Source organism: Coregonus clupeaformis, chromosome 31, assembly GCF_020615455.1.
Source record: "Coregonus clupeaformis isolate EN_2021a chromosome 31, ASM2061545v1, whole genome shotgun sequence".
Lineage (NCBI taxonomy): Eukaryota > Metazoa > Chordata > Actinopteri > Salmoniformes > Salmonidae > Coregonus > Coregonus clupeaformis.
This window is the reverse complement of record NC_059222.1, coordinates 18,884,479-18,908,509: the sequence shown is the minus strand read 5'-3', so window position 1 is coordinate 18,908,509 and position 24,031 is coordinate 18,884,479.

Sequence of the window (24,031 nt, the reverse complement as noted above, 5' to 3'; positions counted from 1 at the left end):
GTTCAACGTATTTTCATTGAAATGATGTGGAAACAACATTGATTCAAACAGTGTGTGCACAGTGGGATGTAGACAATTCTGAGAAATTGAAAATAGGTGTCACGGTTTCGGCCGAGGCTGCTCCTCCTCCTGGTTCGGGCAGGCTTCGGCGGTCGTCGTCCCCGGAGTACTAGCTGCCACCGATCTATGTTTCATGTTCGTTTGGTTTTGTCTTGATGTTGTACACCTGTGTCTTGCTAGTCCTCGTTAGTGTCCTATTTAGTTCTCGTTGTGTGTGTTTGTCTTTGTGTGTGATTGCTCTTCTGTTTTGTGTTGGAGCTACGTACTTCCCTCCAGTGTTTTGGAGAGGTTTTTCGCACATGTTAGTGCGCCGTTTGTTTGACGCCTGTGTGCGCCGTTTTTTCGCCTTCGGGCTTATCGTGCTTATTTTCTACGTGAATATTGCACTAAAGTCTTTTGGACTTATGCGTCCTGCGCTTGATTCATGCACCACACCCACCTTCAGCACCCCTTGACAGAATCACACACCAGAATGGAATCAGCAGGATCTGCAGTTACGCCTGAGTCGCTCGAGGAGCATGTTCGCGGCCAAGATGACCAGATACGACAACTGGGGACCGCTCTACAGGACGTCATCAACACCCTGCACCGATGGGAGGCCAGCGGGGTACCCACACCTCCACCTACCCTGCCAACCCCATCGGCCGGTCCACCAGTCCCAGGTCCGGAACCCAGGGGGATTCGGCTCTCGCTCCCGAGGGCGTATGACGGAACAGCTGCCGGGTGTCAGGGGTTCCTCCTGCAGGTGGAGCTCTACCTGGCCACTGTACACCCGGTGCCCTCGGGACACGAGAGCGTTTCCGCCCTCATCTCCTGCCTCACGGGCAAGGCGTTGGAGTGGGCTAACGCCGAGTGGAGGAAGATGGACGCCAACACCATCTCCTATGCCGAGTTCTCCCGCCGCTTCAAGGCCGTGTTCGACCATCCACCTGAGGGCAAAGCGGCGGGGGAGCGTCTAGTCCACCTGAGACAGGGGAGGAGGAGCGCACAGGCGTTTGCTCTAGAGTTCCGGACTCTAGCGGTGGACGCAGGGTGGAAGAAACGGGCCCTCATCGACCATTTTCGATGTAGCCTACGGGAGGACGTTCAACGTGAGTTGGCCTGCAGGGATACCCATCTCACCTTCGACCAGTTGGTCGATATGTCCATCCGTCTGGACACCCTGCTGGCCACCCGTGGACGTCCCGAGGGGGGTCCGTCCATTCCGCCCTCCGGCACCTCCGAGCCGAGCCCTATGGAGCTCGGGGGTGCCGGCGCTAGAGAAAGGAGGAGGAGGAGCCCGAGGGGGCCTGTCTCCTGCACCAAGTGCGGTCGTGGAGGGCACACTGCGGCCAGGTGCTGGGGAGGGTTCTCCGGGGGAGAAGACAACAGGCCACGCACTGGGGGGCCTCCCAGGTGAGTAGACGTCCCACTTACCCAGAGCTTTCTGTTGCGCACTTTTGTATACCTGTGTGTTTTCCACAGGTTGCACCTCATTCCCAGCATAAGGCGCTAGTAGATTCAGGCGCAGCTGGGAATTTTGTTGATCGGAAGTTTTGTTTAGATTTAGGGATCCCTCTCCTACCTGTTGACAAACCTTTTCCCGTTCATGCCTTAGATAGCCGCCCGTTGGGGTCGGGGTTGATTAGGAGATCACAGCACCACTTAGGATGTGTGCACAGGGGGGTCATGAAGAGACTATACAGCTGTATCTGATCGACTCTCCTGTGTACCCAGTGGTGCTGGGAATTCCCTGGTTAAGCACCCATAACCCTGCTATTTCGTGGCAACAGAGGGCTCTCGATGGGTGGTCTGCTCAGTGCGAGGGGCGATGTCTGGGTGTTTCCGTGGGGGCGACTTCGGTGGAAAGTCCAAACCAAGTGCCCGCACTGCACATTCCGCCTGAATATGGGGATTTAGCTCTCGTGTTTAGTAAAACTAGGGCGACGCAGTTGCCTCCTCACAGACAGGGGGATTGTGCGATTGATCTCCAGGCAGGAGCAGCGCTCCCACGGAGCCACGTGTATCCTTTGTCTCAAGAGGAGAGAAAAGCTATGGAGACTTACATAGCTGAATCTTTGAGACAGGGATACATTCGGCCCTCCACTTCTCCCCGCCTCCTCGAGCTTCTTTTTGTGAAGAAGAAAGATGGAGGGTTGCGCCCGTGCATTGATTACCGTGGTCTCAATCAGATTACTGTGAAATACAGTTATCCACTCCCTCTGATTGCGACCATGACAGAGTCATTGCATGGAGCGCGGTTTTTCACAAAATTGGATCTCAGGAGCGCGTATAACTTGGTGCGCATTAGGGAGGGCGACGAATGGAAGACAGCGTTTAGTACCACGTCAGGTCATTTCGAATATCTCGTCATGCCATATGGGTTGATGAATGCTCCATCAGTCTTCCAATCCTTCGTAGATGACATTTTCCGGGATATGCAGGGACAAGGGGTGGTCGTGTACATTGATGACATTCTGGTGTACTCGTCTACCCGAGCCGTGCATATAACCCTGGTGCGTCGTGTATTGAGGAGGCTGTTGGAGCACAACCTATATGTCAAGGCAGAGAAATGTCTGTTTTTCCAGGAGTCGGTCTCCTTTTTGGGTTATCAGTTGTCCGCGTCAGGGGTGAGAATGGAGGTGGATCGTGTGTCCGCTGTGCGTAATTGGCAAACTCCAACCACTGTAAAAGAGGTGCAGCAGTTCTTGGGCTTTGCGAATTACTACCGGAGGTTTATCCGGGGTTTTGGACAGGTGGCAGCTCCCATCACGTCCCTTCTGAAAGGGGGTCCGGTGCGCCTGCAGTGGTCAGCTGATGCGGACAGGGCCTTTAGGAGACTGAAGGACCTGTTTACGTCGGCTCCGGTGCTGGCGCATCCGGATCCCGCATTACCCTTTCAGGTTGAGGTAGACGCGTCTGAGGCTGGTATAGGGGCCGTTCTCTCTCAACGGTCCGGCACGCCACCTAAACTCCGTCCCTGTGCTTTTTACTCAAAAAAGCTCAGCCTGGCGGAGCGTAACTATGACGTTGGGGACAGGGAGCTGTTAGCTGTAGTTCAAGCCCTTAAGGTGTGGAGGCATTGGCTTGAGGGGGCTCAACACCCTTTCCTCATTTTGACTGACCATCGGAACCTGGAGTACATCCGGGCAGCGAGGAGACTGAACCCTCGCCAGGCTCGATGGAGTATGTTTCTCACCAGGTTCGTATTTAAAATCACGTACATCCCTGGGTCCCAGAATGGTAAGGCAGATGTGCTGTCCCGGCGGTATGACACGGAGGAGAGGTCCGTTGAGCCTACTCCCATACTACCGGAGTCTTGCCTTGTGGCACCGGTGGTGTGGGAGGTCGATGCCGAAATCGAGCGAGCGTTGCGTACCGACCCCAGCCCTCCACAGTGTCCTGAGGGTCGGAAGTACGTTCCGCTCGAGATTCGGGATCGACTCATTTACTGGGCTCACACGTCACCCTCCTCTGGACATCTGGGTATTGGCCGGACAGTGCATTGCCTTAGCACTAAATACTGGTGGCCCACTTTGGCTAAGGATGTGAGGGTTTATGTCTCCTCCTGCTCGGTGTGCGCCCAGTGTAAGGCGCCCCGACATCTGCCCAGGGGTAAGTTACAACCCCTGCCCGTTCCACAACGACCATGGTCCCACCTCTCGGTGGATTTTGTGACAGACCTTCCCCTCTCTCAGGGGAATACCACCATCCTGGTCGTTGTGGAGCGGTTCTCTAAGGCCTGTCGTCTTCTCCCTATGTCGGGTCTTCCTACTGCCCTACAGACCGCTGAGGCCCTATTTACCCACGTCTTCCGGCATTCACGGGGGTACCCGAGGATATAGTGTCTGATCGAGGCCCCCAGTTTACCTCCCGTGTTTGGAGAGCGTTCATGGAGCGTTTGGGGGTCTCGGTTAGCCTTACCTCAGGGTACCACCCGAGAGTAACGGGCAGGTAGAACGTGTCAACCAGGATGTGGGTAGGTTTCTGAGGTCGTATTGCCAGGGCCGGCCGGAGGAGTGGGCACGGTACATTCCCTGGGCCGAGATGGCCCAGAACTCTCTCCGCCACTCCTCTACCAACCTAACCCCCCTTCCAATGTGTGTTAGGTTACCAGCCGGTTCTGGCACCTTGGCAGCAGAGCCAGATCGAGGCCCCTGCGGTGGATGATTGGATGAGGCGCTCGGAAGAGACGTGGAACGCTGCCCACGTCCACCTGCAGCGGGCCGTCCTTCGTCACAAGGCGAGCGCCGATCTCCACCGCAGTGAGGGGCCGGTGTACGCACCCGGAGATCGAGTCTGGCTCTCTACCAGAAACCTACCCCTCCGCCTGCCCTGCCGGAAGCTGGGTCGGCGGTTTGTGGGGCCCTTTAAAGTCCTGAGAAGATTGAACGAGGTGTGTTATAGGTTACATCTACCTGTTGAGTATAAGAATATTAACCCCTCGTTCCATGTGTCTCTTCTCAGGCTGGTGGTAGCTGGTCCACTCCAGGACAATGAGATAGGGGAGACTCCTCCGCCCCCACTGGACATCGAGGGGGCTCCGGCGTACACCGTTCGGTCCATCTTGGACTCAAGACGCCGGATGGGGGGTCTCCAGTATCTCGTGGAGTGGGAGGGGTACGGCCCGGAGGAGCGGTGCTGGGTGCCGCGGAGGGACATCCTAGACCCATCTCTCCTGTCGGAGTTCCACCGGGACCATCCCGCGCGCCCGGCTCCGCGTCCTCCTGGTCGTCCCCCGAGGCCGGGGTCGGCGCACGGCTGGAGCCGCGCGTCAAGGGGGGGTACTGTCACGGTTTCGGCCGAGGCTGCTCCTCCTCCTGGTTCGGGCAGGCTTCGGCGGTCGTCGTCCCCGGAGTACTAGCTGCCACCGATCTATGTTTCATGTTCGTTTGGTTTTGTCTTGATGTTGTACACCTGTGTCTTGTTAGTCCTCGTTAGTGTCCTATTTAGTTCTCGTTGTGTGTGTTTGTCTTTGTGTGTCATTGCTCTTCTGTTTTGTGTTGGAGCTACATACTTCCCTCCAGTGTTTTGGAGAGGTTTTTCGCACATGTTAGTGCGCCGTTTGTTTGACGCCTGTGTGCGCCGTTATTTCGCCTTCGGGCTTATCGTGCTTATTTTCTACGTGAATATTGCACTAAAGTCTTTTGGACTGAGCTTCTGCGTCCTGCGCTTGATTCATGCACCACACCTACCTTCAGCACCCCTTGACAATAGGGCAACAAGCCTTCAAGGAAACTTGTATCATGTTGTGTTAGATGTGTAGTCTTGACAGAGGTTGAAGTGTGTCTTGTACCTTTCTATAAAAATAATGGAAAAGAGACATCATTGATACAACTCCGGTTTAACTATTGCAGACCTGAGAAAATTTGAAAAAATCAAGGTTCTCAATTGTGGATCTATAGAGTGAGTGAACACAAATTTCATTCACCCACCATCTGTCTTTTCAATAAAATAAACAATACAGTGTATTTTGTTTTGTTAAGTAACAGATTCCTTGTAATTTCCATGGTGTAGATTGAGGTTCCATTTCCAGTCTTTCAATCTTATCTCTCCCACCCAATGATTTAGTGGTGCTATTTCTGTCAGAGGACTTACTTCTCTAGCTTATTTATTTCTTTTTTCTTTTTCTTTTTACAATGCCTTCTTCCCAAGCCTTTTATACCATTTACATAGCTGTCTCTGTCCCCCTCCCCATGCAGTGCCGGATAGTCTTGTTTGTGACTCATGTGTATTTCAAATCCCATCACAAAGAAGTGAAATCTGACTCTCTGGTCACACAAATAGCTAGTTTGCGTCCCAAATGGAATCCTTTTCCCTATATAGGGCCCTTCATTTGACCAGGGCCCATAGGTCAAAAGTAGGACACTATGTAGGGAATAAGGTGCTATTTCTGACGCAGCCCTAGAGGCTCATATTGTGGAAGGGGCTGAGGGAAAAAAAGGTGGTAAGACCTTATTACCTGTGTCTATCTTCTGATTAACAGGGTTCTGATGACACCACACATGCTTTTCTCAGATATGGAGATTCTAGAATGACAGGGGGGGATTCTAGGGGAGAAGGGATGAAAGACTCCATTCTGTAGGTACAATAGAAACAGAAGGTAGCATTGTAGCCCACTGATAATATAAAAATATGAAGTTTAATTTTAAGATAAATCTTTGAATATGAGACATAAAATGTATACACATGACGCTAAGTCGCTTGGATCAAAGCATCTACTTAATGGTATATGTTTTTGTATTATATTAGAGGAAAAATCCACTCAAAAACTATCTTTTGGTATTTTTTTCGTTAGTCCACTTTTCATACAGTCCACTGTTGATGATTTGGCAAGTGACACTAGGCTTCTTGAAAGTCCAATATCTTGAAAACTTGACTGCTGACATGGAAAACATTTTGGGACTGTATTAACAGGGGACTAATTAAAACAATACTAAAATATAGTTTTTGAGGGGATGTTTCCTTTAAGCAACGAATAAGGCATGAACGAGGCAGGAACTAAGTGAAGGAAGTGACAAAAGCGCACAAAATAGGTGAAGAGAAGCTACAGGAGAGCACCAAATATATTTACAGACCAAATCAATACATTTTCATTTTCAGGTATGAAGTATATGAATCAGAAATTAGATTGGAACAAAAAGAATAGGAAAGGGTTGAGCTAAAAGTCATTGGAAATATACAAGAGAGAGACTGCACACAATAGCATACACACAACTCAGAAAAGCAACTTGTTATTTATTTAATAAATACAGGAGAATTTATGCAGGACACTACAAGGTGGTTTCCTAGCATCAGCACTTTGTATGTAATAGAGATAAACGCATTTGGCAGTAAAGTGCACAGCAATTTTTAGAGAGATGGGCCCAACATTCCCACAGCAGCCATTTGAACAAGGAGGACATGGAAGTGCTTACACACACACATGCACCCTTGCACATGTACACTCACGCATGCACACACACACACACACACAGCCGTTTAAACACGGAGCCATAAAAGCAGGGTCCTTGGGGTTTTGTATTATTCATTCTGGAAGTGTTAACATTTCCCCCCTGTTGAAATTGTTTGTATAACAACAACTGCACTGTGCCATACTACAGTCCTGTCCTGCTCTCTCTCTCACTTTAATTTGTTGCCATAGGCTTTTTGTTGATCATGAAATGGTTGCATTTTCCAGAAACCCACTACTACTTTATGTGACCAGAACATATAACTAGTAAGTAAAAGGAGTGACGATGGATTGAAAGAGCAAAGTTTAATTTATATTTATTTACTAATTTGACATGCCACTTCCATTTTTCACTTTGGTAGCTTGAGTGTAAATGGATTGGCCTGATGTGACACCTTCAAAGAATGCAAAACATCCGTCTCAAAATACTCCTTACATTTTCTAAATATTCTGTTTTTGTTCTGGCTCTCCATCAAATCAGAAAGAGAAAACAGTTTCCGCTAGTCAAGTTAATGAAATGCAGTCTAGCTTTTCAAAGCTCTTCATGAAGACATTAGGCTTCTTGTTAGACATTCTGAAATGTATGTTTACTAGCTTCTACCGAAGTCAGTGTCATGTACCCATCATTTTAAATTTTGGTAGATTAGGGATAACACTGACTGAGACGTGTGTTAATATTCTGTTTTATCACTTGATACTGGTAGATGTAGAAAAGCAAACACACAAATGCATGCATTTTTTACACCCTCTGAGGTGAGTCTGGCAGACAAATCTATGAAAGAGGGAGAAGGGGAGAGAGAGGGTGAGATAAGGATAGGGGTAGTGTGTGAGAGAGAGAGAGAGAGAGAGAGAGAGAGAGAGAGAGAGAGAGAGAGAGAGAGAGAGAGAGAGAGAGAGAGAGAGAGAGAGAGAGAGAGAGAGAGAGAGAGAGAGAGAGAGGTAGAGAGAGTGAGAGAGAGAGAGGGAATGAGAATGATTAGCACAAAGAGATGAACACAGTCCCCTCCTGTAGTCCCCTCCTGTACTCCCTGTTCACCCACGACTGCGTGGCCAAGCATGACTCCAACACCATCATTAAGTTTTCTGACGACACAACGTTGGTAGGCCTGATCACCGACAACAATGAGACAGCCTATAGGGAGGAGGTCAGAGACCTGGCAGTGTGATGCCAGGACAACAACCTCTCCCTCAACGTGAGCAAGACAAAGGAGATGATCGTGGACTACAGGAAAAGGAGGGCCGAACACGCCCCCATTCACATCGACAGGGCTGAAGTGGAGCGGGTCGAGAGTTTCAAGTTCCTTGGTGTCCACATCACCAACAAACTATCATGGTCCAAACACACCAAAATAGTCGTGAAGAGGGCACGACAACACCTTTTCCCCCTCAGGAGACTTAATTTGGCATGGGTCACAGATCCTCAAAAAGTTCTACAGCTGCACAATTGAGAGCATCCTAACTGCTCGGCATCCAACCATAGACTGTTCTCTCTGCTACCGCACGGCAAGCGGTACCGGAGCGCCAAGTCTAGGTCCAAAAAGCTCCTTATCAGCTTCTACCCCCAAGCCATAAGACTGCTGAACAATTAACCTTTGTTTTTACACTGCTGCTACTCCCTGTGTATTATCTATGCATAGTCACTTTACCCCTACCTACATATACAAATTACCTCGACTAACCTGTACCCCCGCACATTGACTCTCTACCGGTACCCCCTGTATATAGCCTCATTATTGTTATTTTATTGTGTAACTTTTATATATTTATTTCACAGATATAGGGTCAGAAGAGGACGTTGCCTTTACTACGTAGATTACCTTCCACATTTATAACATGGATATTCCTAGATTTAAAAAAATGGGGGCTTGTCCCCTCCGGCCAGCCAACCAGCAACCATCTGGAGAGGGAATACTAACCTGGCATGCTAAAGATGCTCCAGAAGCCATATTTTCCTCATGTCGTGGCACCTGTCCAGGTGTTGTTCACACACACACTCACACACACACACACACACACACACACACACACACACACACACACACACACACACACACACACACACACATGCACGTCCATACGCATGCACGTACACACACACACACACACGCGTGGTGTTCACCTGGAGTAATACTCTCTATGATGAATAATGATACAGTGCCCCATGCATTAATGTAGCGGCGCTGTGGCCCCTAAGGGTGTTTGTGAGTGTGAGTGTGTGTGTATGTGTGTGTGTGTGTGTGTGTGATATGTCATGCATTAATGTAACAGCGATGTGGCCCCTAAGGGTGTTTGTGTGTGTTTGTGTGTGTGTGTATGTGTGTGTATGTGATGTGTGTATGTGTGTGATGTGTGTATGTGTGTGTGTGTGTGTTTATGGCACCAGAAGGCCCCTAAAGATGCCTGTTAATGTAGCAGCGCTGGGGCCCCTGAAGGAGCCTGTGGTCTCTGTGGCAGCGGGGGATTGTTCCTGCCTCGGTGGGACTGTCAGTAAACATGTTCCCCCTGCAGTGTGAGGGGACTTTTAGCATGTAGCACACACTCATGCAGGCAGCGCGCACACACAAACACGTACCCCCGTTTCCCTTCTACACCATAGGCAGTTGTGAAAAACTGCCCAATTGTCATACTTGAATATAAGTAAAGATACCTTAATAGAAAATGTAAAAGTGAAAGTCACCAAGTAAAATATTACTTGAGTAAAAGTCTAAAAGTATTTGGTTTGAAATATACTTAAGTATCAAAAGTTAAAGTATACATGATTTAAAATTCCTTATATTAAGCACACCAGATGGCACATAAAAATAAAAATAAATTACGGATAGCAAGGGGCACACTCCAACACTCAGACATAATTTACAAACGAAGCATTTGTGTTTAGTGAGTCGGCCAGGTCAGAGGCAGTAGGGATGACCATGGATGTTCTCTAGATAAGTGCGTCAATTGAACCATTTTCCTGTCCTGCTAAGCGATCAAAACGTGACAAGTACTTTTGGGTGTCAGGGAAAATGTATGGAGTAAAAAGTACATTGTTTTCTATAGGAATGTAGTGAAATAAAATAAAAAGTTGTCAAAAATATAAATATTAAAGTAAAGTACAGATACCAAAAAAAAAAGTATTTTACTTAAGTACTTTACACCGCTGACCATAGGAAATATATGGATGAGTCCCTTCTCTCTCCCCTCATCCCTGAGCAACATGTTAGCTTTAGAACATCCTACAGCCACACAGTGATTTACAATGTTTAAAATGACTATGTAATGTCGGGAAAAGAACCGCATTGACGTGAAAAGGACAATGAGAAAAATGTAACTTCCTTCTTCTTCGTTTACTGCTTATAGGTACTCATAAGAAATAAAATATGATGTACAGTAAATGATATACAACCCATGCATACTACACAGTATATACCATATATGCCCAATATATACCCCATACATGATGGTGGTGTCACGGTTTACTAAGCCAGAACCCAGAAGCAGACCAGGACAAGGTAAATTGAAACAAAGGTGAGTGTTTATTTAATAGATCCACGAGTGAGGCTGAATAATCCAGGGAACAGAGCGGGTGGCGTGGATGGGTTGTTGAGGGTGCAGTGGTAGGTCCAGTAATGGCTCGGCAGCCGCCGACCATCAGGCAGAGGTTGGGTGAAGGTTCCGGGTGAGTGACTGCAGATAGAACAAAACGGAGGTAAGTATACAGCAAGTCAAAAAGGTGCAAAACAACAAAACTAACGCTAGAAGTTCCAAGGCTGATACACGGACAAACATACTGTTCATGGCTAACGATCCGGCAGGGAATGGATGTTAGGACAGAGCCTAAGAAGGGTGATGATCAGGACCAGGTGTGCAGATTGCTGATGGGATGCAGGTGCGGAAATCAAGAGAGCTCCCGCCTAGCAACGTTGCCCGGCAACCAGGCAGGGAGCGTTCCAGAACCCTCGGGAAACTGGAGATCCCGAGCAGAAAAACTAATACCCAGACAGAAACCGACTCAGACTGCAGGGATCGTTACAGTACCCCCCTCCGGCCCAACGCCACCGGGCGGACTCCCCGGAGCGCCAGGATGGAGGCGGTAGAAGTCACGAATGAGGTCAGCATCTAGGATCTGTCGCCGCGGAATCCAACTCCTCTCTTCAGGACCATACCCCTCCCAGTCCACGAGATACTGGAAACCCCGGCCCCGCCGTCTGGAATCCATGATGCGTCGCACCGTGTAGGCAGGACCACCTCCGATCATCCGAGGAGGAGGAGGAGGAGGCGGAGGAGGCAACAGAGGACTGAGGAGAACAGGCTTGAGGCAGGAGACATGAAAGGTGGGATGGACTCTGAGCGTCCTCGGTAGTTTGAGTCGAACTGCCACCGGATTGATCACCTTCTCCACCACAAACGGACCAATGAACTTCGGTAACAACTTCCTAGACTCAGTCCGTAAAGGAAGATCCCGTGTGGCCAACCAGACCCTATCTCCGATGGTATAGGTGGGAGCGGGGATCCGGCGACGATTCGCCTGGAGCTGATACCGGTCCGAAACTCTAAGGAGTGCCTTTCTGGCCCGATGCCAGGTCCGGTGGCAACGACGAATATGGGCCTGAACAGAGGGCACTGAGAGCTCCTTCTCCTGAGAAGGGAACAAGGGAGGTTGGTAGCCATACAGGCACTGGAAGGGAGACATCCCAGTGGCAGATGTAGGGAGAGTATTGTGGGCATACTCAACCCAAGGCAACTGAGAGACCCAGGAGGTGGGGTTGGAGGAGACAAGGCAGCGTAGCGTGGATTCCATCTTCTGGTTGGCTCTCTCCGCCTGACCATTAGATTGGGGGTGAAAACCAGATGTGAGGCTGACTGTAGCTCCAATGGCCAAACAGAAGGACTTCCAGACAGCAGAGGTAAACTGAGGGCCACGGTCGGAAACGATATCACTGGGCAACCCGTGGACCCTGAAAACCTCCCTAACCAGGATCTCGGACGTCTCCGAGGCAGAGGGAAGCTTGGCAATAGGCACAAAGTGGGCGAACTTGCTGAATCTGTCCACGATAGTCAGAACGACCGTGTTTCCCTCAGAAGCGGGCAACCCAGTGACAAAGTCCAGGGCCAGATGCGACCATGGTCGCCGGGGAATAGGAAGGGGGTGAAGTAGTCCAGAGCTGGGCCGATTGGTACTCTTATTCTGCGCACACACTGGACAGGCAGCAACATAACCCCGAGTATCCTCGGCCATGGCAGGCCACCAAAAAGCGTCTGCGAAGAAACGCCATCGTCCGAGCCACGCCAGGGTGACAAGCCATCTTGCTGGCGTGGGACCATTTGAGGACAGCAGGACGAACCGACTCAGGCACAAACAACCGACCGGGTGGACCGTTACCGGGACCGGGCTGCGTCCGAAGGGCCGCCATCACCTCCTCCTCAATCTTCCACCTAACAGCTCCCACGACGCAGTTCCGGGGGAGAATTGTCTCGGTCTTGGACCCACTCTCCTCCGTCTTGGAGAACATCCGGGACAAGGCGTCCGCCTTGCCGTTCTTAGATCCAGGTCGGAACGTCAGGGAAAAATTGAATCGTCCGAAAAACAACGCCCACCTGGCCTGACGGGAGTTGAGACGTCTAGCCGATTGCACGTAAGCAAGATTCTTGTGGTCAGTCCAGACAATAAACGGTTGCTCCGCCCCCTCCAACCAGTGGCGCCACTCCTCCAAGGCAAGTTTCACCGCGAGAAGCTCCCGGTTACCCACATCGTAATTCCTCTCCGCAGGCGAAAGGCGACGAGTAGTAGGCGCAGGGATGGAGTTTACTGTCCGTGGAGCATCGCTGCGACAGGATGGCGCCAACTCCCACATCAGACGCGTCCACTTCAACGACGAACTGACGGGCCGTGTCCGGTTGAGAGAGAATCGGTGCGTTGGTGAATCGCCTCTTCAAATCCAGAAACGCTCGATCCGCCTCCGGATTCCACTTGAAGATCCTGATACTGGAAGTCAAGGCAGTTAACGGAGCGGCCACACGGCTGTAATCCCGGATGAATCTGCGGTAGAAATTCGCAAACCCCAAAAATCTCTGGAGCTGCAATCTCGTACCGGGCTGGACCCATTCCAGAACCGCTCTAACCTTCTCCTGGTCCATCCTAATCTCTCCCCTGGAGATGATGTACCCGAGAAAGGATGTCGTGTGGGCGTGAAACTCGCACTTCTCGGCCTTCACGAACAGGCGATTCTCCAACAATCGCTGCAGAACCTGCCGGACATGCTGGACGTGGTCGGAAGGTTCCTTCGAGAAGATCAGAATGTCATCCAGGTAAACAAACACAAAGAGACCGATCATATCTCTCAGGACGTCGTTCACCATACTCTGGAATACCGCTGGAGCATTGGTCAGTCCAAACGGCATCACCTGATACTCGAAGTGACCCATCGGTGTATTGAAACCCGTCAACCACTCGTCCCCCTCTCTGATCCGGACCATGTGATACGCATTGCGTAGGTCTAGCTTGGTGAACACCGTAGCACCCTGTAAGGAGTCGAAGGCAGAACTCATCAAGGGCAGGGGATACTTGTTCTTGACCGTGATGTCATTCAACCCCCGATAATCAATACACGGTCGAAGAGAGCCATCCTTCTTACCCACAAAGAAGAATCCTGCCCCCCAGGGGTGATGACGAGGGACGAACGAGACCAGCAGCTAGGGACTCCTTGATGTAGGTCTCCAAAGCCTCACGTTCAGGTCGGGAGATACTGTATAACCTTCCCTTGGGGTAGACAGCTCCAGGGAACAGGTTGATGGCACAATCATATGGTCGGTGGGGAGGGAGTGACAGAGCCTTCTGCTTACTGAACACTTCCCCCAAATCGTGATATGTCTCGGGAACCAGGGACAAATCTGGGGGTTTAGCCTCAATCACCTGACTGGGAACCGAATGGGGACAGGCAGTCTTGAGACAGTTAGCATGACAATCAAGGCTCCAACTCGTTACCTTGCCCGTCACCCAATCGAACGTGGGATTGTGTTCCTTCAGCCAGGGGTATCCAAGGACCAGAGGAACATGGGAAGACGGCAGAATGAAGAATGAAATCATCTCCGAATGATTCCCTGACAACAGCATCTTAACCGGTTCAGTCCTCATCGTGATACGTGCCAGACTACTGCCGTTCAGAGTGGTCGCTTCAATGGCTTCCGGCAATTGCTCCTTGGAAAGCCCCAGCTGTTCCACCAACTCGGCATCAAGAAAGCTTCCATCGGCACCTGAATCGATAAAAGCGTTAATCGCTAAGCTCTGATTCCTGTTCATAAGGGTAGCCGGGAAACGGGGTCTGACAGAGGTATTGAGAGGTCGAAACTGGCTCGCTAAAAGTCCTCCCAACTTTAGCGAGCCGCGCAGTTTGACGACCGCCGGGAACAGGTGGCGAGGTAATGTCCCGAACCACCACAGTAGAGGCAACAGTTAGTCCTACGTCTGAGTTGGCGTTCCTCCTTGGTTAACCTGTGCCGCCCTACTTGCATTGGTTCAGAATCGGGAGACAGGACCTCTCCACTAATCCTGTGTGGTGGACGATGATCGACGTATTCTGGTCCAATCCCCGACCCGACTGGAACCTGAGAAGCTGATCGATTGGACGGAACCCATTGCTTCTCCCTCCTTCGCTCTCGGACTCGATTATCCACCCGAATAGACAAGGCTACCAAGCTGTCCAGGTCACTAGGCTCCGGATAGGAGATCAACTCATCCTTGAGCTGCTCCGACAGACCCTGGTAAAAGGCCGCTTGCAGAGACTCCTCATTCCACCCACTCTCCACAGCCAACGTCTTGAACTCGATCACGAAGTCGGCCACGCTGCAGTTCCTTGGTGAAGCGAAAACAGGCGCCTAGCTGCGTCCCTCCCTCGGACGGAATGGTCGAAGAGCTTCCTCATCTCGGCCGTGAACCCCTGGTATGAAGCCATGCAGGGGTCTTGTCGTTCCCAAACGGCTGAAGCCCACTCCAGCGCTCGACCACGCAGCAACTCAATCACAAAGGCTATCCTAGCCTTGTCTGTGGCATAAGAGTAGGGCTGTAGATCGAACACTAACCCACACTGCATAAGGAAAGAACGGCATCTTCCCAGCTCCCCTCATATTTATCCGGCGCCGGAACCTTGGGCTCACGGAAGGACACAGCTCCAGAAGCGGCAGGCGAGATGGGTGAAACCGGTAGTGGATCCTCCACCGGAAACTTGCGCTGGTTCTGGACCTCCGTCAGACCGGTAGAAAGGCTCCGAACTGCCAACGCGATCTCCTGTAGCTCCGTGCTATGATGGCCCAACATCTTCTCCTGATGGGTAATGGCATGGCGAACAGAGTCCAGGTCCGCTGGGTTCATTACTGGCCGGATCGTTCTGTCACGGTTTACTAAGCCAGAACCCAGAAGCAGACCAGGACAAGGTAAATTGAAACAAAGGTGAGTGTTTATTTAATAGATCCACGAGTGAGGCTGAATAATCCAGGGAACAGAGCGGGTGGCGTGGATGGGTTGTTGAGGGTGCAGTGGTAGGTCCAGTAATGGCTCGGCAGCCGCCGACCATCAGGCAGAGGTTGGGTGAAGGTTCCGGGTGAGTGACTGCAGATAGAACAAAACGGAGGTAAGTATACAGCAAGTCAAAAAGGTGCAAAACAACAAAACTAACGCTAGAAGTTCCAAGGCTGATACACGGACAAACATACTGTTCATGGCTAACGATCCGGCAGGGAATGGATGTTAGGACAGAGCCTAAGAAGGGTGATGATCAGGACCAGGTGTGCAGATTGCTGATGGGATGCAGGTGCGGAAATCAAGAGAGCTCCCGCCTAGCAACGTTGCCCGGCAACCAGGCAGGGAGCGTTCCAGAACCCTCGGGAAACTGGAGATCCCGAGCAGAAAAACTAATACCCAGACAGAAACCGACTCAGACTGCAGGGATCGTTACAGGTGGTGTGCTCGTGTGATACAGTATACCGAGTTGGTTGTTGCAAACTATACATTTACATTTTAGTCATTTAGCAGACGCTCTTATCCAGAGCGCCTTACAGTTAGTGCGTGCATACATTATTTTTTTATATCCCCGTGGGAATCGAACCCACAACCCTGGCGTTGCAAACGCCATGCTCTACCAACTGAGCTACATCCCTGCCGGCCATTCCCTCCCCTACCCTGGACGACGCTGGGCCAATTGTGTGCCGCCCCATAGGTCTCCCGGTCGCGGCCGGCATCGACAGAGCCTGGAACTATAGAATGATGAACCAAAGCGACCTAGCAAACATCACAGCCTTTCCCTCTAAACCTCAACTCTTAACTCTCCATCTATTGCTAAGTGGCTCAAAACGTTTATGAAGATTGACAGATGTAGCTTTGACTGCCTCAATCACAGAGAAACAACCTGGCCATAAAGGCCACTCAGGAACAACAGTAATGCTCCATACAGAGCTCAGCACAAGTCTCCAGCCCCCTGTCAATGGGCCTGAACATTATCCTACATCGGTCGCATCCCATAAAAGCTTGAATGGCCACAGACATGTAATTGCGTAAGGATTTCTATCTGCCTGTTATTACAGTGTTAAAGTTGTCAAATGTCCATGTATATAAATAACAGTGTGCTTCATGCTGTTTTCTCCTGGGGAGTTGGGTATACTTCAGAAAGTTTCAAGCTTTTTCCTATAATTTCACTCTTTACTCTTTACTTTAATATCTACAGTGGGGAAAAAAAGTATTTAGTCAGCCACCAATTGTGCAAGTTCTCCCACTTAAAAAGATGAGAGAGGCCTGTCATTTCCATCATAGGTACACGTCAACTATGACAGACAAAATGAGATTTTTTTTCTCCAGAAAATCACATTGTAGGATTTTTAATGAATTTATTTGCAAACTATGGTGGAAAATAAGTATTTGGTCAATAACAAAAGTTTCTCAATACTTTGTTATATACCCTTTGTTGGCAATGACACAGGTCAAACGTTTTCTGTAAGTCTTCACAAGGTTTTCAAACACTGTTGCTGATATTTTGGCCCATTCCTCCATGCAGATCTCCTCTAGAGCAGTGATGTTTTGGGGCTGTCGCTGGGCAACACGGACTTTCAACTCCCTCCAAAGATTTTCTATGGGGTTGAGATCTGGAGACTGGCTAGGCCACTCCAGGACCTTGAAATGCTTCTTACGAAGCCACTCCTTCGTTGCCCGGGCGGTGTGTTTGGGATCATTGTCATGCTGAAAGACCCAGCCACGTTTAATCTTCAATGCCCTTGCTGATGGAAGGAGGTTTTCACTCAAAATCTCACGATACATGGCCCCATTCATTCTTTCCTTTACAAGGATCAGTCGTCCTGGTCCCTTTGCAGAAAAACAGCCCCAAAGCATGATGTAGGTATGGTGTTCTTTGGATGCAACTCAGCATTCTTTGTCCTCCACACACGATGAGTTGAGTTTTTACCAAAAAGTTCTATTTTGGTTTCATCTGACCATATGACATTCTCCCAATCCTCTTCTGGATCATCCAAATGCACTCTAGCAAACTTCAGATGGGCCTGGACATGTACTGGCTTAAGCAGGGGGACACGTCTGACACTGCAGGATTTGAGTCCCTGGCGGCGTAGTGTGTTACTGATGGTAGGCTTTGTTACTTTGGTCCCAGCTCTCTGCAGGTCATTCACTAGGTCCCCCCCGTGTGGTTCTGGGATTTTGCTCACCGTTCTTGTGATCATTTTGACCCCACGGGGTGAGATCTTGCGTGGAGCCCCAGATCGAGGGAGATTATCAGTGGTCTTGTATGTCTTCCATTTCCTAATAATTGCTCCCACAGTTGATTTCTTCAAACCAAGCTGCTTACCTATTGCAGATTCAGTCTTCCCAGCCTGGTGCAGGTCTACACTTTTGTTTCTGGTGTCCTTTGACAGCTCTTTGGTCTTGGCCATAGTGGAGTTTGGAGTGTGACTGTTTGAGGTTGTGGACAGGTGTCTTTTATACTGATAACAAGTTCAAACAGGTGCCATTAATACAGGTAATGAGTGGAGGACAGAGGAGCCTCTTAAAGAAGAAGTTACAGGTCTGTGAGAGCCAGAAATCTTGCTTGTTTGTAGGTGACCAAATACTTATTTTCCACCATAATTTGCAAATAAATTCAAAAAAATTCCTACAATGTGATTTTCTGGATTTTCTTCCCTCATTTTGTCTGTCATAGTTGACGTGTACCTATGATGAAAATGACAGGCCTCTCTCATCTTTTTAAGTGGGAGAACTTGCACAATTGGTGGCTGACTAAATACTTTTTTTCCCCACTGTATATATCTATCTGTCTGTCTGTCTGTCTGTCTGTATGGATGTATGGATGAGTAGTATGTTAATATTTGTTGTTTACTGGATACGTTTTTACTAAAGAGTATGTTCTAAATAGTATGTTGTTTTAGTAATATGTACCAGGCAAGACAGATTTCGGACACGACCATTGGCACCTAAGTCAATACATTGCATTCAATGGGAGAAGATATGCATCATGTCTAATGACGGCGAAGTCATTACATTACATTCAATGGGAAAATATATAATCAGACGTTATGACGAGTTTCTCTGGTATCGAGTACTTCAGGATGCAAGAGAGTCGTCGACACTTAGATGGAGATTTGATTCAGTCATTATTTAATTCAGTATTGGATTCAATGACAGGCAGTACGGACGTAGCCTCCTGCCATCTGAATGATTTCCATACAAAATCTCTCAGTTTATATAATGCTCTACGAGCTGCTTCTTCCAACATCTGCCAACCATCATTGAGTGTCACTCATCTACCACAATAGCATCCACATACATGGTATTGTGTGTCACACTAGCCAGGCCATTCCATCACATACACCTTCTAAGATTAGCACAAGTGGCCCCCAATCTATCTTGGCACACCGACCCTCTGTCACTAACCCGTGACACCAATAACACATGGCGTGTCCTTGTCCTCTCTCCCTCACATACATCTTAGAGTTTTACAAACATTAATGAATCTTGTATTACAAGTCGTTAGATCATCAGATAAGGGGACACGCTGTACCAAAATTTAGGGATGGCGGTGAACAAGAGCATCTGTGCATTAGATGACACCTTCTCAGTATGGATGAGCCTAGTACATTGGTATTTGTTGTTTACGTTTTTACTTAAAGGTACATTCTAAATAGTATGTAGTATGATTAGTACACAGTATGTTGATTTAGTAAGTAGTAGCCAAGTCAAATTTCGGACACGGCTACTGTCTGTTTTTCGGTTTCTCTGTTTTTTATTTCTTAGTGACACACAATTAAGACAGTAGTATTTGTCAGGGACAGGGAGGGGCTGAGTAATATGAACACGGAAACATGGGCCGTGTCCAAAATCTGTCTTGTCTACTTACTAAAACGACAGAGTGTGCACTAATTGAACAATATGCTATTTAGAACATAATGTTTAGTAATGTAGAGATATATGCATCAAGCAACAAATATCAACATACTAGGCTCACCCATACTGAGAAAGCGTCATCTAATGTGCACCTGCTTTGTTTCCCGCCGTTCATTCGTCTTGCTACAGCCCGTCCCCTTCTCTGATAATCAGCTGTTGTCAAACACATGTCGATCTGAAAAGACGATTCTCTTTCTCAAAAGCGTGCAGCGAATTGTACTAGATAAAAATATGAAATGAGTATGACATCCTGGCATTTAAAGCATACAACATGTTCTAAATTTCACATCCTATAAAATGTTTTATTTTTGCATACCCAAAAAGCCTACTATTTAGAACGCAAATATGGGTATTCGGACACTGCCAAACTCTCTCCTGCCCTTCGGAATCTCACAGGTGAGCTGAGAGAGAGATTTTTCTGGACAAGTTCAAGGGCTCAATTATATTCGTAGGGCAGAAGATCTACGTTGTAGCGTGGTTAAAATTGAAAGGTAATTTCCAATTGACATAATGCAGTGTTTACCATGAATGTGTGAATGTGGAAACATTGCCTTTACATGTCAATCGCGCTTTAGTTTATTTTATCATTTAAACAAGGTACACATACAAAATTATGCACTTGATTAAGAATCATCAAGGATGATCATCAAGGATAAAGGATGAACACAAAAAAGTCTGAGACTTATTTCCAATGTGGTCCTCTTTCATGATAGCATTTGGTAAGTTTGACATATGTGTCAGGATAAAAAAAACTGAAGCTAAAATGGCAGGTCAATTTGGTTATTCAGTCATATAAAAACACATCAACATACACATACTATACACAAAGGAACGCTATTTGGTCATCATCAATGGGCTAGAAGGGATTGCTCACAGAGGCACACTATCCATTAACCACTATTTCACCTTAATTTTAAAGCTACGCAGAGTAGGAATAGTTAACAGAGGCTCCCGAATTTAAAAAAAAGTACCTTTCCCTGTCAGGCTTCTGAATCTACACACACTTTAGCTATCCTAGCTCTAGTGTTATGGTTGTGTGAATCTCTAACATGGGGAAAATAGTCAGACAAATACCTAGCAGCTGCACCATAGATGATCCTATGTACCAGACTAAGCCTGGTCTGTGTGACCCTTGACTGAACGGGCAGCCAGTTGAGCTCCTGAAACTGGTTCCTACAAAAATGCTTATGTGGGCTCAGATTCAACACCATCCTAATCAACTCTTTCTGGGCTATCTGAAGCTTTCTTTTTAGTGGATTAGTATAATGATAACAATTAGTTAAGTCTTCAAACCAGGAGGTGCTAGCATAGTCAAAGTGACATTGGATGAGCGCATTAGCTAGCACTTTCTTAGAATCTTTGTCTAACAGCTTAGATTTCCTAGCCATGAACTTGGTCCTGGCAGTGACCTTACCTAGTACCTTAGTGGCCATACTCCCCCTCCCAGGTTGTCATCTAGTGTTACAAACTTAAATTATTGTTTAGTGTTTCTGTATCAATTTTACATTTTAGTCATTTAGCAGACGCTCTTATCCAGAGTGACACAGTTAGTGAGTGCATTCATTTTCATACTGGCCCCCGTGGGAAACGAACCCACAACCCTGGCGTTGCAAACGCCACGCTCTACCAACTGAGCTACACGGGGCCAATATGGGCTTTTAAAAAATGTAAGTCCTTTGGAGTCACATACGCTCTGAATCTATATAGAGAGCTGTATAGTTGTGTATTCTCCAAAAAGTTCACTCTTAGAAGAAAAGGGTTCTTCGGCTGTCCTCATAGGAGAACCCTTTGAAGAACCCTTTTTGGGTCCAGGTAGAACCCTTTTGGGTTCCATGTAGAACCCTTTACACAGAGATCCAAATAACCCAAACATAGCCTACAGCCTACTACAGTGAGATTCAGCCATGCACAGCTGTCTTGACAAATAAATAGGCCTATACAGGCCCGCTTCAAACATGGAAAATCATGCAGCTCGCTCATGAGTTCAGCAACACGTTATATGGCACAATACACTCCTGTGAATCAAATTTGACCCACGTAATCAATCAATGCCAGCCTACCATAAACACATTTAGAATACGTACAGTTTCATTTACAGCAACGAAAATCAATAGGCTACCAAGGAAACCATAATAGAATGTATATATTTATATGATGAAACATTCCGATATGTAGATATACCCAGGGGCATCATTTGGGTTCTTTCATTGGAATTATATTGAATTCTGCTTATATCACGCTATACCACAATAAACATAAAAGTTAAAATGCTTCAAACCAAGAAGTGACAGGTTCAATGGCACGAAATCTCTGCTGCACTGTATCAGCACCATGGACATCACCCTACACACTAAAGCAAGATTTTCATAAAGAAACAACCATCTAGATTGTTTCAATCTTACCTTTTCAAAAGATTTGGAGCCTCCTTGATGCTCTGTGGAACTTCCTGAGTAATCAATCATTCCATTCTCCCCGAAATCTTCTTGTAAGATCCCCCTCAAATGCCTGTTGGACTAATTGAGCTTTCCTCGGGTGTAGCATGCCTCTTCTGTGCCGACTGAACACATTAGTCAAAGTGGAAAATCTGTTCTCGCATGTAGCTGTGGACGCCCCAAAAGTCAGTGCATGTTTCAGTGCAGTAAGCACAGTTGGCATAGTGAAGAGAGGCCCAGAGAATCGTTGAAGGATATCAAGTGGGGTCCATTTGTCCTCATTGGAGCCAGAGCGGGTGATATCAGTCTGCAAAAACTGGCTAGTGAACCTAAACTCAGCTTCAACCAAATCTGTTTTGCTTAGACCCAGCAGTGGTTTCATCTTTTTCACATCTAGAAAGTCATGGCTCTCTGGGTCAAGGGCACACAGGGCCTCCACCAGTTGGCTGTTATGTTTGCTGAATCGTTCTGACATTTCACCAATGACAGCATCCAACGTGCTGAAGAACAATATTTTACAGTCAGCGTCTTCTCCTCTGTCCTGCTGGCCTACTGTACTGTCCACAACGTATTGCCGGAGATTTGTACTTACATAACGTCGTCGTTTGCTAGACCCAACACAGAACTTTCGACATGGGAAACAAAATGCCGCATCTGCAGTAACCGAATATTCCAGCCACTCTCTTCCTATGAACCAGGTGATATTAACGTTTTTGGACAGACGTTTTTGGACAGAAAACCTGCGGCTAGGGTAGGATTCTAGACTAACCTGGGCTGGCTTCTCTGTTCCAATATCATCAGGAACAGTCGGAGGTGGAGGCGGCTGTGGAGACATTATCCTGGCGTCACTTGTGGAAGGGTGGATAGGCTCTGCACACAGTGAATTCAACTGTTTTCGAAATAATGTTCAATATATTTCCTGTGTTTTGTGCTTATTATTTTACCATTGATATGTTCTAGGTCATTTTGAGACCTTAAGGAGCATCAGGTACTGCTGGAATGTCTACCAATGACATGTCCATCTTTTTGTCTGAAATTACACAGGTCAGTCAAAGTATTTATAATAGCATTCACTTTGGATTAGGGACTGCAAAAAGACTTAACTAATGATTAGTAAATGGTTCATAAGAATGACCTATGTTAGACATCGCATGAATGAACTTATGAATCATTAATACATAATTTTAAAGTTGTTCATAAATGTGTGAATAACTAGCTCATTATTAACATTTACTAATGCAGGAACAATGATAAATAAATGGTGAACAAACTAATTATAAATGCCTTATATCTGGTGTATGTGACAATAAAACACATATATATATATATATATATATATATATATATATATATATATATATATATATTTGGGGGAGAACAAGTATTTGATACACTGCCGATTTTGCAGGTTTTCCTACTTACAAAGCATGTAGAGGTCTGTAATTTTTTATCATAGGTACACTTCAACTGTGAGAGACTGTTACGGATACAGGTATCCTGTGTTTTTGTGTGTTTCTCTCCTTCTGCCCTAATCACAGGTGTCCTGTATGTTCCTGATTGGTGGTCGTTGAGGTGTCTGCTGATTGGACCAATCAGTGAACATTCCTGTGAATAGCACCACCTGTTACTCGTTTGTTGAATCACACAGCCCATTGTATAAAAACCAGTCTTGTGTTTGTTGAGAAAGAGAGAGACTTTTTGCCATATGTGAGTATGGACACGGTGGTGTCCTGTGTGTTGTGTACGCACTAAGTTGTTGGTTACCCTGTTGGTAACATTATTAGAATATATTTCTTTACCTGAGTGTGGATACTGTTGTATCCTGTGTACTTATTTAATTGCTGATTACCCTGTTTAGTAGCTTTGTGTGTTTCTGGGAAAAGGGGAGTTTAAGCTAGTTGCCCTTGGGCGTACATTACCCGTAGGAAGAACTCTGTCTATAAACACTAGTGAGACCTGAGCGGACCACCCACTGTATTTTTGTATGGTAGCAGTAGCCTAGCGGTTCTTTAGGCAGGCTAGATCAGTTTAGGGGGTTTTACACTATTGTTTCATTTCTTGGGTCCTGCTCAGCCCTTTTTCCCAAACCTTTACCGTGTGTTTAGCAATAAACCATTTAAGTTTGACGGTAGCTCATGGTTGTTGTGTCATTTTTGGTTCTCGCTGTTCCAGGTCACACTTATAATTTGCATA